Genomic DNA, 9,232 nt, shown 5'->3' with positions numbered 1-9,232 from the left:
AATACCTATGTAAACACTTGCAAGCAAAGATCTTAAATATTCTAGACTTTGTTGCATATTTGGGAGACATGCATATATCCCCATTGTTTCTTTGTGGATTGCTTATCCAATGTCTTTTCCCAATCTTTTCTAACATCCTCTGATTGATTTCTATAGTTATCATGCAATATTTTGTATGATTTACTAATTATTTCTTTTTTCAACAGCAGCTTCTTGTCTAGATTCTACTACTGCTTTTTTCTCTCTCTCAGCAATTTGAATCTCACACCTGCTTCTTGACATTCCCTGGTTAGTGGAATAAATGTACTCCTCTTCTGCCTTGTGTACAGTGAGTAATCATTTTTCACAAACACTCTACTGTCTCCCACTTTTAGTACTTCATCCTTCTGCCACAGTTTTGTCAGAATCAACTCCTTCTGCTGGTAGGATTAAATCTTTACTATTAAAAGTCTAGGTTGCCTTCTCATGGCTAGGTTTGGGGCATATACATAATGTGCCCTTTCAATTTACAACTCCTGCTGTGGAATATCAGTCCAGTCGTTTATTTGTGCTTTCATAAAACTAAGTTTTCCCTGTGTGCTCTGTCTTATAATTCTATCATTTTTAAACATCTTTTCTTGAACAGTCTCATATTCAGCCAGCCTTTTCTTCATTTCATCTTCTGATTTTTGGAGTTTTATCACCTTATCTGAATATCTGTTTAAAGTTTCTTCCATTGTATCCAGCCTTTTGTTATTTGAGTTGATATACTCCATCAGTGTTTCATTTATTTTAATCAGTTCTGACTACATTTGACTTATTTTTTTTCCTCTAGGTTACTGGAACTCATGTCTTGCATGAAACCCAGAACTTACACTGCTTTTTGCTGAACAGCTGCAGAATTTTTCCCAGTCAGTGTTTTTTTCTCATCTTTTATGGTTGATTTTTTTTTTTCATGCTCTCTGAATTTCTTTTATGCTGGCATCCAGGCAGTTATTGGAGTTTACCCAAAAAAATGAGTTCAGTGGTTCTCTCTTCTGAGTTTCATACTGGGAGAGCTGAAATTAAGCTGCTACTCAATGTGCACCCATCATGGAAGTCTCCAAAAGATTTTGGTATTGAGAAGAATCCTTCCTTCTCTTAAGAATGATGCAAAGATGCAAGATGACTGGTTTCAACAACTGGCTGAATAGCTGGCATTAGTCCAGAGGGATCCAATGTGTGCCAGTGTAGGTTGATTTGCTGCACAGCCCTACTTGTTTCACCAAGGATGGCTTCTACCTCTCATTTGAGAGCTTCCACATACTGACTAGAGCCTCTGCTGTCCCCTCAGTGCCTGTTTTAGGCAGAATCCATCTAATAAATATTCCAACCTAAAAAACAAGCAAATCAAGCAGCAGACAACATCAAAGTAGTGCTCAGTTGTAGAAGTCTAAGTAAGAAACTGTCTGACCCTAAAGCTCTCCTACATTTGGTGCACATTCAGGAGTACATTTTTACAGAAACTTGCTTTAAAAGTGCAGGAATCACTATCTATATCAAAGTTTTTCACCTACCATGTCTTTAGAGTTGAAGGGAATTGTGGAGTATCCATATTTGTTATAGACTGCATTACCTCTAGGCAGATTCCTACAGGACCACAAACTAAACTCATTGACTTTCAAATCACTCTAAATAAAGCCATATGTTACATCATAGCATGTTACAGTACCACAAATGTCCCCAAAAAAACCATGTCCAATTCTTAAATGTATTGGATGAACATCATAAACACAAAAACTCCATCATCCTGGGTGACTAACTACCTGCTAATAAACTGAAACACCTGTTCCTCAAATGTATGCTATGCCCCAAAATTCCACGATTTCATAAACAAGAATTCCCTAGATCAAATAGTCAAAGAGCCCACTAAAGGACAAAATATTCTTGACCTGGTGCTATGGCTTTTCAACCTGAGCTTATCTACCAGCTTTAACCCTGAGATATGGCACACAACAGTTGTGATGGCACCTCACATGGGCAGCCCTGCTTTAACCATGGAAACTACAGACCCATCAACCTGATGAGTTTCATCTGGAAGGTCACAGAACAGGTCATAACTAAGCTAATAAACGATGATCGTGCTTCATCCCCAGCAGTTCAGCTTTGTTAACGGTAGATACTGTAAGAGGAATATGGTACATTTTTGAGAAGTTAACACAAGCCATTGACTGTGATCGCATTGACCATACAGTATATCCTGACCTTGCCAAGGCATTTGATACCATAATACGCGCTAATGTAATTAACAAGCTAAATGCACCACAAATTGATTCCTACAAAGTTAGGTGGATAGCAAACTGTCTGCAGGAAAGAACCTACAGAGTGAGGGTGGCAGGTACATCCTCAGAGAACATGAAGGTAACCAGTGAGGTCCTTCAGTGATCCACAATAGGATCTCAGCTATTCAGCATATACTTCTCTACTTTCCAAATCAAAAATGGGGATCCATGGCTAACCAAGTTAGCATATGATTGTAAACTGGGTGTCATAATCAAAACCTCTTCTGATATGCAGAAGCCACAACTTGAACTTACACATGTTAATAACTGGTGCTCAGAAATGGGCTAAAACTAAATGGTAAAAAATGAAATATTGCTGTATTTTGGTAAATAACCCCCACCCGGTTTATAGTATAGAAAAAGTACAGTTGTGTACACTTACGATAAATGTAGATGTGCGAGTGTATTCATTGTTGCAGTCATCACATTTGGGTTATCTGCTTGCAGGTAGCCCTCAGTCGGCCTGACTATCAAAGTTTTGGGTCCTGCATCGGTTGCTGTCTCATGTTTCATGACGTCAGGTAGTCAGGGGTATAAAGCATGCAGTTGATGCCATTACATCAGTTTTTCTTGCCCTAGATATCAGGTGCTCCCAAAATGGGTAGCAATTATATACAAGGTTACACCTCCAACAAAAAGCAACAATGAATACACTCGAACATCTACATTTATGGTAAGTGTACACAACTGTACTATGTTCTTCGTGTTTTCCTGTTGCAGTCATCACATTTGGATAGATTCCCACAGCTAAGGATGGGAGAAGGCAATTAGATAGCATTAGGACCAGCTATAAGGCCCTGCAAGACTGCAGTGGCAAAGCCAGCCCTGGATTTAGAAAAAATAGGCAAGTGGTAATGCTTGGTGAAGGTATGTACAGAGCTCCAGGTAGCAGCTTCCAGATGTCCCTGGTAGGGACACCTCTGAGAAAGGCTGTAGAGGTAGATGCAGCCTTGGTGGAATGAGGTCTTATCCCTTGTGTGGTAGGTTTTCCATGGTGCTTATGGCAGAAATGAATGCAATGGCCTATCCACTTAGAAATGGTTTGCTTTGAAATGGCCTTCCCCTCTGCCCCTGCAGCAAATGCAACCAGCAGCTGTTCAGATTTCCTGAGAGGCTTAGTCCTGTCCAGGTAAAATCTAAGTTGTCTGTGCACGTCCAAGGAGTGCAGTATTCATTCCCCTTTGTTCTGTGGATTAGAAAAGAAGGTTGGCAAATTAATGGACTGATTAAGGGCCACACTGGATACCACCTTGGGCATAAAGGAAGGATTGGTCCTGAGGGACACCCTATCTGCATGAAAGATGATGAAAGGCTCCACTGCCATGAGGGCCTGTAATTCAGATACCCTTCTTGCTGAAGTAATGGCTAGAAGGAAGGCTGTTTTCCAAGAAAGGAATTTCAACTTTGCATTTGCAGCTGGCTCAAAGGGAGGTAAAGTGAGCTTTTCCAATACAAAGTTAAGGTTCCAGGCTGGAGTAGGGGCTTCTCCTGGGTGGTCTTCAGTTTTTGGTCCCTCTGAAGAATTGCTTCAGCAGTGGATGAGAGAAGAGAGGTGGCTCTGTATTGTAATGTGCTGAAATGGCTGAGGCATGAATTTTGATGGAAGAAAAGGAAAGGCCCTTGTGAAGCAGCTCAGTTAAGTATTGAAGAATATGCGGTAAATTGGGCACTCCTGTGCCCATCCCCTGAGTCTGGCTCCAGGAACAGAATCTTTTCCATTTTTCAGCACAGGATTTTCTAGTACTAGGCCTCCTTGCCTCCAGAATGACATCCATCACTTGCTTACTAAGGGATGGTAACAGAGAGATCAGGTAATTAGCCAGGCTGCAAGGTTCAGGGTTTGAAGCTGTGGGTGCAGAATCTGGCCCTTCTGCTGGGACAGCAGGACAGGGGTCTGAGGCAGGTGCCATGGTTCCAGCAGTGTCACACTGCACAAGAGGGGGTACCAGTGTTGGCATGGCCAGTCTGGTGCAATCAGTATTGTCCTTGGTTTGTCCTGTTTGATCTTTCGTAGCACTTTGGAGAGGAGAGGCAGAGGGGGAAGGCATAAACTGATATGTTTTTCCAGGTGAAGAACAGGGCATCCACTTTCCAAGCTTGTTTGTGGGGAGTCCTTGTGCAGAATTTATCCAATTGGTAGTTCTGAGGGGAGGCAAACAGGTATATCTCTGGGCTCCCCCATTTGTTTCTCAACATGTTGAATATCTTTGGTTCCAGTTTCCACTCATGTGGGTCCATGAGAGTTCTGCTTAGGTCGTCTGCCAGTGTATTTAGCTGGCCTGGCAGGAATTAAGCTTGTAGGTGCACTTGGTAGCTCAAGGCTGTGTTCCACAGAGCCATGGCTAATCTGCAGAGAGGGTATGAGTGGGTTCCCCCTGCTTGTTTATGTACCACATAACAGTGGTGTTGTCCATCTTTACCAATAACTGTCCTGGAAGAATGTGGTCCTTGAAGGCTGTCAGAGCATTCTGTACAGCTAACATTTATTTTTGATTGATATGCAGGTGCATTTGATTTGGGTTCCATTTGCCCTGAATGCACTGTCCTGCCAAGTGGGCCCCCCATGCATAGTCTGATGCATCTGTTGTTAGGGTTTGGGCGGCAGGGGGTAGAGTGAATGGCAGTCCCTTGTTTTGGTGGCAGGCCTCTGTCCACCAAACGAACTCTATCTTTAGACAAGGTGTGATAGGAATCATTGATTCTAGGTCCTGAGAATGTTGACACCATAGGCTTTTTAGACACCACTGTAATTTCCTCATATGCTGTATTGCATATGGAATCAGTAGTATGCAAGAGGCCATGAACCCCAGGGCTTGCAGTATTTTCCTTGCAGATAGCTGGGTCTTTGTGGCCAGTAGTTTGAAGTACGCTGTCAAATGAACTTTTTTCTCTGGCGTGAGGTAGGCCATCTGGGAAGTTGTATTCAAGCTTGCTCCCAGGAATACAATTTGTTGACAGGGTACTACATGTGATTTCTTTTTGTTTATGGTGTACCCCAGAGAAGTTAGTAATTTCTCTACAAATGCCAGATGATTTATTAGTATGTCCTGGCTTTCTGCCTGAATTAGACAATCGTCCAGGTATGGGTATATTTTAATATTTCTTTGTCTGCAAAATGCAATGACTGGAGCTAGGCACTTTGTGAATACTCTGAGTGCAGTAGATGGGCCAAAGGGCAGTGCAGAGAACTGATAGTGCCTGTAGCCTTCTCTGAAGCATAGGTATCTTCTGCAAGATTCCCTTATTGGGACGTGCACGTAGGCTTCCTTTAAATCCAGTGTTGCCAACCAGGCATTTTTGCCTAGCATGGGAAGCAGCTGATGAAGAGTTAGCATTTTGAATTTTGGGATTTCCAAAAAGGTGTTTAGGATAGACAGATCCAGAAAAGGACGCCAGGAATTGTCTTTTCTGGGTACCAGGAAAAGTCTTGAGTAGAAACCTTGCCCCCATTCTTCTTCTGGGACAGGCTGAATGGCCCTGATGCTTAGAAGAGAGAGAACTTGCCTTTGAGCCACTGCCCACTGATTTGAGGGTAGGTCTGGCCAACCATTTGGGGTTGGTAAGGAGTGGAAGTGGAATCTGTATCCTTGGGAAACTATATTTAAAACACATTTGTCTTGGGTAATGAGTTTCCAATTTTTTGCATGCAGCGCAATCTTTCCCCCTAAAGGAACAGTCAGTTGAGCAGGGCTTGGAAGGTTTAAAGTTAAGTCATTGTGACAGTATACCATAAGGGGGTGTCTTACTACACCCAGTTTTGGAAGTGGGAGCCCCCCACTGCTTAGGCCTGTGAGTACCTTGGGACTGAAGCCTGGGTGTTCTGCTGGTTCTGGGTTTGGATGGAGAAGGCCTGGAAGAGGTAGGAAAAGACCAATTCTTAGAAGGCCAATGCCTACTAAATCTGGGAGGCTGTACATGCAGGAAATCTTTAACAGTTTGCATACATTTAGCTTTTTCCTCCATCTTTTTAAGTACTTCTTCTGCTTTGTTGCCAAATAGGCGGTCTTGGTTTAAGGAAGCATCCAGTAATTTAGCTTTAACATGATATGGCAAAGATTGCTCCTTAAGCCAGGCATGCCTTCTAAGTACAGACCCAGTGACCGAAACCCTGCAGGATGCCTCTAATGAATCAAAACCACATTGCAAAGTATGTTTTCCAACTTGTTCAGCAGAATGCATTAAATCATGTAGTTCTTTATTTTCAGTACAGTCAGGAATCAACATAATTTTTTGTTTAAGCAATCCAGTAATATGTTGTTGATACTTTAACATATAAAACTGGCAGTTTAAGGCCCTAATGGACAAAGTTGCAGAAGTGTATACCTTCTTATCCCATCTATCCAGGGCCCTGGAATCTCTATCAGAGGGGGTAGGGTTTTTGGCAGTAGTAGCCTTAATGCCCTTGGGTACCCTGTGAAATGGTCTCAGGATCCATAGTAGGATTTTTAAAAAGGAACTTGTGAGAGTCAGGTACCCTGTAATACCCATCAGGTCTTCTAGGAGGAGGAGGTAAAGAGTCATGAGCCAGGCTAGATTCTGAGAACGCATCATCTACAATGTCCTGTACGGGAGGGATGGCTAAAGGCCTGTGTTGAGGTAGGAGTAAGAATTCCCTAAGCCTCTTTTTGGAGTCAGAGTAATCCTGGCTTTCCCAGTGGAAATGCTCCCCAGGAGTATGCAAGGTTTCACCAAAAGAGAAATCCTCTGGAGGGGAAGCAGAGGGAATGAAGTCCTCTGCATAAGAATCCTCATAGGTAGATAAGGGCAACTCCTGGTCATCAGAGAAAACAGAAATTTCAGAATCCTGATCAGAATAATCAGAAGGAAAATCAGTCCTAGGTCTTTTAGAGGGAGAAGGGTGGCTTCCCCCTGATTGGAGTAATAAGGTTTTCAGCCATTCTTATCATTTGTTTTTTAGGCATAGGGGCCTGACCATGCGGTCTGGGCATCGGTTTTCTAGGCATTGATCGAGTTTTGGGACTTGAAGAAGAAGATGGCATCAGTTTAATATGCAAGTCAGTAGGCCTGAATACAGCCTCAGAAGCTGGTGCCTGCACAACAGCTCTGGACCCATCCAAGGTAGAGACATCCGCAGGTTCCACAGTTGAAGAAGCATCTCACGGCATACTGAACTCCAAATGGGTCTCAGTAGAGGCCTGTGAATCTGACGTAGCGGGTATCAGGGGCTGCGAAAGCGCCTCACTGAGTACCAGCGAACTGGCGACTAGCTTAGGAGAAGCGTTGTCGGCAGCTTTGGACCTATGCGGCCTGTCTCCGTCTTTATCTTTGCATTTTTTCAGAATGTCGGTAGTCAGGTGGCTTACCGAAATCATTTCTGGATAATTGAACCGAGTTCCAAAATATTTAGATGTGAAAACGAATCGACAATGAATAGTAAGGGGGTTGAATAAGGCACAAAACTGACAGTGAGGTACGTTGTGGTCTGGGCCTAAGCAAGGAATGCAGTACGAATGAAAATCTTTATGAGGTATCTGCTTTCCACAAGAAATACAATTGTCAACTTTTACTGACATCGGTTTAGAGCAAGAAAAAGGATCCCCAATGGGGTACTTAGCTTAGTTGAAGACTTCGGATCTGAAACTCAAAAACAAATATTTCAGGAGTCGGCCAAACGGTACTTGCGAACTGCTTCTGCTTTGGGCACCGCACAGCAAGAAAGACTGATGTAATGGTGTCAGCTGCATGCTTTATACCCCTGACTATGTGATGTCATGGAAGATGAGACAGCAACCGACGCAGGACCCAAGACATTGATAATCAGGACAACTGAGGGCTACCTGCAAGCAGATAACCCAAATGTGATGACTGCAACAGTGAAACACGAAGAACATCAACCCACTCCAAAATGAGGACATTGTGAAAGACCTTAGAACGTGGGTAGATAATTCTCTCTCTTTTGATCATCATGTGGCACAGTAGTCAGGAAAGCCTTTTATCATGCACAGCTGATTGCAAAGGGCATTTTCTCTAGATCCAAGGATCTCCTTACTCCCCTGTATTCGCCACTGATCAGGCCAAATATCGAATACAATGTGCTCTTTGGGATGTATCTTACTAGACAAACAGTTGGAGAGGCTCTAAAGGTTGCTGATAATAAAAAAAAAATGATCACGAGCCTAAAAGACCTGAGCTGCCCAAACAGGCTGGAGGTTTTACCCTTTATTCAGTGTCCTACAGACTCCTTAGGAGTGATTTATGCCTTGTCTTGCCCTCCAGACCATCAGAGATGTGGCAGTCCAAGACTTTTTATATCTCAACAAATCAAACAGTCCAGAGAACACTAGTACCAGAGATATGAACCTTCTTCAGCAAAAAAAAAAAAACTGTCAAATGACCACCTCTTCATTGGAACAATCATCCACTCTAGATTAAGCAATGGGATACCCTATCTTTTTTTAAAGGAATTATACAATTGGACAGGTATTTATAAATTCACAGTGGCATGACTGGTCTATTACTTCTTGAAAAAGTAGGTAAGATCTGAGGGTGGCCACTGGCAAGCTGTAAGTGTAGCCACATGACACACTTGCCTTGTATTTTCTATGGTTCTATATTGTTAGTAAAGTCTCCAAGGCATTCATGTTTTCTCTTTATAAAACTTCATATTAGTGTCTCCTATCTTAGAGCATTTACAACTTTATCTAAATCCAAAGCAAAACCATCAACAGTTTGAAATTCTTTCCCATTAATATAAGAACTTACAAACATTGCAATTATCAGAGGGGTATGTACCCCTGCCCTGCACCATACCCATAAAAATTCTATCACATCTATTAAAATAGCTGTAGACCAAGTAATCTGAAGTATGTTTACCACTTTTATAACAAAATGGGAATGTAGAAAATAGTTCTCTTTAATGCAATACCTTTCAAAATAAGTTACGTACACCTGTAATAAAATATTTATGTTTC

Source organism: Protopterus annectens, chromosome 4.part0 (assembly GCF_019279795.1).
Source record: "Protopterus annectens isolate FY-2018-M chromosome 4.part0, PAN1.0, whole genome shotgun sequence".
Taxonomy (NCBI): domain Eukaryota; kingdom Metazoa; phylum Chordata; order Ceratodontiformes; family Protopteridae; genus Protopterus; species Protopterus annectens.
This window is presented reverse-complemented; position numbering follows the sequence as displayed.